Source organism: Triticum dicoccoides, chromosome 6B (genome assembly GCF_002162155.2).
Source record: "Triticum dicoccoides isolate Atlit2015 ecotype Zavitan chromosome 6B, WEW_v2.0, whole genome shotgun sequence".
Lineage (NCBI taxonomy): Eukaryota > Viridiplantae > Streptophyta > Magnoliopsida > Poales > Poaceae > Triticum > Triticum dicoccoides.
This window is the reverse complement of record NC_041391.1, coordinates 692,532,395-692,539,060: the sequence shown is the minus strand read 5'-3', so window position 1 is coordinate 692,539,060 and position 6,666 is coordinate 692,532,395.

The window sequence follows — 6,666 nt, the reverse complement described above, 5'->3', positions numbered from 1 at the left end:
AAAAAAAAAAAACGCAACCTGGGGGGCACAGCGGCTGGAAAAATTTTGCACCCAGACGCAAAGTTAGCGCCGGGGCCTCCCCAGGAGGCCGAAAAAATGCCTCCTGGGGGGCACAACGGCTGGAGATGCCCTTAGGCTGCTGTGCCGTCCGAGACTGCTAGTCACCAGCTCTTTTTTTGCGAGTTAATTCCTTCCTTCATACGTCATCCTCTCTTTGTTGATGCCTTGGTTGTTGATTCTCACAACTCGCAAATGTCTATAAGTTGGTCTGATTTGATGAAAATGAGCTGGGTGGGATAATTAATTAGTAAACGGTTCCAAAATTAAGCATCACAAGCCACTTTTTTAGCGGACCAATAACATACATTCTGGACCAAATATGAAAGCTGGATTACGAACCGGGTGAACGACCCAAACACGTACGAAGCTGTACAATTGCCTAAAAATGAAACCGGACGAGCGACTCGATCGCGTGCAGGAAAGCCGTGTGAAAACAGGGTTTTGACGTATAGAATGAAGTGCCCCGTGCAATGCTTGTAGTCATTTTTTCTTTGGTACTTAATTGTATGTGCATCTTTGATTTAATTTTATGCTGGTTTTCCTTCAGTACACATAATGCATGTGCCTATGGACTTTTTCTTTTGACGATCATGTATGCATGATTTTCCTTTATTCCTCCCCGGCTAGCTGCCATATTGTAGCTGAGTTGGTTGTAGCCCTTATTGTGGGACCTAATATCCTGAACTCGAGCCCACCAGGCGCGACACTATTTCTACTTAATTTTAGGAACTGCTTGCTAGCGGCCAATTCAGGAGTAAGAAACATTCTTCTCTTTAATAGTAGGTATAGGTATAGATATAGATTTTGTAATCTTTACATGGGCCCATGTTTGTGTGCGTTTTGTTTGTGAATATGAAGCAAAGGCATATACAGACATGGTTCATATACCTTCTATATATGTATACACGTACACGCGTGACGTACACTCATTATCATGTTAAGTAAAACTTCTAAATCTCAGCCATTATTATTCTAATCAAACCGTAGAAATAATATTAGCACATGTGGATGAATATAATCGCTTGTTTGTCTTTTATTTTAATAATAATATAATAGATAGATATGCCGAGGAGTGCTTGCTCCTCTGGTCTCCTTTTTGTTTTATAATTGATCTAGAGGTACCACGGCCACGAGAGTTATAAATACATGTTAAGACTTCTCCAAGTGCCGATGGAGTTCTCCAAATATTTTCAAGTTACAATTCTCCACGAAGACATCTAACCCAGTAATTTGTGTTGTCCTGAACTCATATGATCTAGCTTACTTCATAAGAGGTAAGAAGTATTCGATTTTAGCCGTCCATTGATTAAGGTTATATTTGCCCATGTAAATGTTGGGTTTATGGTCAGATTATTCATTGAATTATTTTAAATCTTTTGAATTCTTTCTATGCGTAATTTTGTAGTTATGTATGCTTTCCGATCTATAAGTCTTCCTTGGCCAATTGAATGAGTAGACCTTCCGAGAAAGTGGTGCATAGTGGTGGGTTCAACCCAGCACTGATCTTGCCCAATGACAAAAAGGGCAAAGGCACATATTGTGTTGTTGCAAATAAGGATAAAATGATGGGGTTCAGTCATATTAATTGATCCTACTCTGTTTACATTATGTCATCATGCTTATTGTGTTACTCTATTTGTATGAACTTAATACTTTGACATGCATGCTGGATAGCGGTCTTCGGGTGGAGTAATAGTAGTAGACGTCAGTAAGTTTAATAGTCCACTTGTGCCATGAATGATCACAATTATAACTGCAAAATTTTATCAATTGCCCAATAGTAATTTGTCTACCCACCGCTGCTATGTTTTCAAGAGAGATACCACTAGTGAACCTATGGTCCCCGGGTTTATTTTCCATCAATACAAAAGTCTATATAATTGCTCTTTTTATTTGTTCTTTACTTCCTACCACTTTGTGTATCACTATATGTGTTTAACCTTGTAACCGGCAAGAACAAGAGGAGTGACGCCCCTGCCTTCGTTAGATGCAAGCAATTGTTTTGTTTGTGTGCAGGTGCTGCCAAAGTTGTTCGTGTGCTGCCTCCTACTGGTTCGATCAACCTTGGTTCTTAACCGAGGAAAATACTTCCCACTGCTGTGCTACATCACCCTCTCTTCGAGGACCCAACGACTCTATCGTGAGTAGCTAGGGCATTGCAGAAAGGCAAGGCTGTTACAGTGCTGTCTGTGGGCAAGGGAGATAACCGACTGGGTTGGATAAAAATACGGGTCAGCAAACATAGTGGCTGGAGGGTGAAGATGAAGGGTGCCATTATATTTAAATACAAATAAAAATCACAATGATTTTCGTGAATTCGAAGGCAAATGTGCGCCTGACAATCAGAGAGAACCAGATTGAAACGTCAATGGTTCTTAACTATATCGTGCATGGCGAAGTTTTTTGTTTCTATCATGCTAGTTGAGAGTGTGTAAGACTATCATTGATTATCCTATCAGAATTCTAACCGGACCTAACTAACTATTTCGTTGCTACATTACACATATTAATGTGATGGTGCTACTCGTACACTTTGATCATGGTTCTACTTGGCCATACATATCTTAAATTGATATGTGTGCATCTACACCTAACAGATTATCTGATAGGTCTGTACACCTTGGATCAACTAAAGCTTAGGCGACTAGAAATTTCACAAACCTTTGTTGTTTTTTGAACCATATGATTCTGCTGTGATTCATGTTCACTGATCTAGAGACGATGCAACATCGGCTGTGGTGTGGGGTCACAGTTGAGGCTGGGACACCGGTGTTGGAGAAGAAACACACGAGCCTAGGGTTTGAGAAATTGTCAGAGAGCGGTGACAGGACCCACAATGATGACAATTGGGTGAGGGCACTGTGGAGGCGAGGCGATAGTGGCACTGTTCGTGGGCAGGGGAGATAGCCGTCTGGGTTCGATAGAAGGATGGGCCAGTAGGCGTGGTGGCTAGAGGATGAAGATGACGAGGTGTCATTAGATTGAAATACAAATAAAAACCGTGGTGATTTCGTGAATTCGAAGGCAAAGGTGCACCAGACAACTAGAGAGACCTGGATTGAAACGCCAATGGTTTTCAACTATACCGTGCATGGCTAATTTTGTTGTTTCTATCATGTTGGTTGAGAGTGCGTAAGACTCTCATTTATTCTCCTATCAGAATTCTAACCGAACCAAACTCCCTATTTCATTTGTACATCACACGTATTAATGCGCTGTATGGATGCTACTTGATCATGGTTGTACTTGGCCATGCATATCTCAAATTGATATGCATCCATCTATACGTAATATGTTGGATCTGTCTTGGTGTATGTAATCTCAAATTGATATGCATCCATCTATACGTAACCCATCCATCTATACAAATAGGTTCGTATACCATGCATGGCTAAGTTTGATGTTTCTATCAAGCTGGTTGAGAGTGCGTAAGGCTATTGATTCTCCTGTCAGAATTCTAACCGGGCACAACTCCCTATTTCATTGCTACATTACACATAATAATGCGCTGTACGGGTTCTACTCGTACACTCCATCATGGTTGTACTTGGCCATGCATATCTCAAATTGATGTGCATGCATCTACACGTAACAGATTCGTTCACACCTTGGATGTGCGAAAGTCTTCTAAATTACAGGTATGTGTCCTCTTCGTGCGCTTGATTATGGTTGTACTTGTCCACCACAAAAATGTTAGGTTGATAAATATGGGTGAACATATATATCACGTGCGGCTGGCCTTTTAAAAGTTATAAGCATGTCCGCTTCGGATGCGGCTCCTCCACAGTACTGCTATTACTGCACTGATACAGTGGATACAAGTACAATCTCCCGTTCACATGCGATCGGAAGGCCAGCTCTCCTTGCTCTCCTAAATTTGGCCTCTTCCGGTAAGAGCATCTACAGCCGGAATTGACAAATTCGATCCCCTCAAACGTTCGCGGATGCGCCCGCGGACAGTGACCTGTCACGCCTTAAAAAATGCATTTCATATTCGGATACCTCAAATTAGAAACCTCAAATCCATATTATTATCTGCAACGTGAAACATAATCTAAGCGGAGCTCGTTCGATTGCGCTCCCCTCTTGCCCGGCTCCGCCCTGGCCATGTCCGGCGGTCGGCTGCGCTCCTCAGAGTGTTGGTCCGGTTGCCGGCAAGGTAGAGTAGGGCATGGGACACGAGGCGTCGCCGTCTCCCATGCCCTACTCTTCCTCGCCGGAGCCCGGAACCCGAACGATGCCGGGCCGACGTCAAATCGATAACGGATCTGTTTGGGGATGAGCCGCCGACATCCACAACGATGCGGTTGCATCGCCCAGATTGATGCCCCATACGGGGCACTGGAGAATGCGACTCCGCCTCGGCAGCGTCCGCCGCCGAGTCCCGCGCCCGGTGCCTTGCACGGCGGGCACGACGTGCCACGGCCTCGTGGGACGATGGTGCGTGCTGAATATCGGCGCGCCAACGGAGGGGTTGCGCGTCCGCCAGCGCGTTCGGACGCCAAACGGACCGCACGGCCTCCGACGAGGCAGCTACGGCTTCCAGATCCATGCACCATTTGGGCGGACGCAATGAATTCCCGACAGATGGAGTCTGAGCGCAACCGTGCACGGGCCTCCTCCCGGGCGCGGCAGAGCGCAAGCCGGATGACAATACCTCCTCGGGGCCGTGTGGGTTGAGCTCGGGGTCGACGGATCTGGAACTGAACGACTCAGATCCGCTGGCCACCATGCTGGAGATGGCCAAAAGGAGCCGGAGATGAACTTGGGTGGCGGAGGGGATTGGAAGAAAGCGGAGTGAAGTGGCTAGGGTTTGGTCCGGTGAGCGGATGGGGAGAAATTTATGTGGGGGTCGGGTGGGCCAGCATGGGCCGGGTCTGACATGGCGGGCATGACCGAGCGCGGCCATATCCGCCCCATATTTGGGCTGGACATGGGAGGTGCCGGTCAGCCCGGGCATTTGAGGGCCGTTTGAGGGGCCCGTCTGGATCAAAAAATCGTGACCGGATAGTGACCAAGCGGCCCGCCCGGGCATATGAGGCAGGTTTGAGGCGCCCGACTGTAGATGCTCCAAGTCCACCGATGTCGCCTCCGACCTCGACTCTCTCAACCTGTTCACCAGCGTGCAGGCGCCGCTCTCGCCGGCTGGAACACCGGCCGTGACGCGGACTTCTACGTCATGAGGTACAACATCCAGTGCTGCTTATGACAACGACCTTGCGGATGTAATTTTTTTTCGAAATAGAGGCATAAGATTCGCCTCATCCATTAAATAAGAAAAAAGTTTAGAGTGTTACAAGTAGCCCACATACATGGCATGACAATTACTCACATAAAGTAATAAGCCCTAACTTTTTAGCAACCGCGGTAACCCAAAGTTTGGTCTCCTCTAAGATGATGTTAAGGAGAATGGGCGGTGGCGAATACTTGTGTCGGAACATCCGAGCATTTCTTTCATTCCAAATAGTTCAAGACACAAGGATGGTGAGAGAGGCCATGACTTGTCTATTAGGGTTTTGATTGTTGGTTCTCTTATTCCACCATTCGTTGACGGCCTCGGCAAGATGACAACTGAAAGTGTCCATGCAACCATGCCACATCAACGATCATGCATGGTGTTCCACTCATATTTTTGTGGCTATGGACGGTATATATGTTGGACGCTTGAAGCAAATATTGCAAAATGGGTCTCCTCGTGTATATTTTTATCAGATGATTATATGCTTTATTTATGCATATGTTTTATCAAGGTTCCGCAGCAACACGCGAGCATCATCTATTATCTACTTAGCGATGCAATAATAGCAGTACTGTAGAGGAGGAGCCGAACCCGTTTGCTTCGTATCTTCAGCGTTTCCAGGCATCTCATTTCCATTTCTGTGTGTTTTATTTGGGTCAGAGACAACCCGCTTTCTTCCTTGACCTCTCCCATGGCCAACCATCCAGCTACACTTAGACAAAAAAAGAGGTCTAACTTCCGACTAAGGCCTCCTTTGGTTCATAGGATAGGAATGTTATACGAATAGGAAAATCATAGAAAGCGAGATGACATGCATCTCAATTCCTATAGAGAAAGAGATGTCATTTGATGCATATGATAGGAATTTTTTCATTGAGTCAAGTTAATGTTTTCTTTCCTCCAAAATATGAAGGATTGATTCCTATCCTACGTAGGAACAGGAATCCATTGCTACAAACCAGATGGTCTCAAAGGAATTTTTACTTTGCAAATCCTATAGAATTCCTATAAATTTCCTACAAACCAAAGGAGGCCTAAATTAGTTTCACCTCCCAACTTCCAGCTTTCATTTTCACCTCAAAATAAATTATATTTAACCTGATAATAGTACAAAAAAAGCTTTCATTTTTTTCCTTTAACTTTCAGCTACACTTAGATATCTCTCCTCCTAATGTACAAAATTATCTATTTAACCTGAAAATAGTACTAAAAAAGCTTTCATACTTTTTCCTTTAACTTTCAGCTACACTTAGATATCTCCTAATATATAGATTTCCTACTTTAAAATAGATAACTTTTTAGTCAAATTTTTACGGCTTTCGGACTCCAGGAACGACAAGTTTCAACCCCTAAAATGAGGGGAGGGG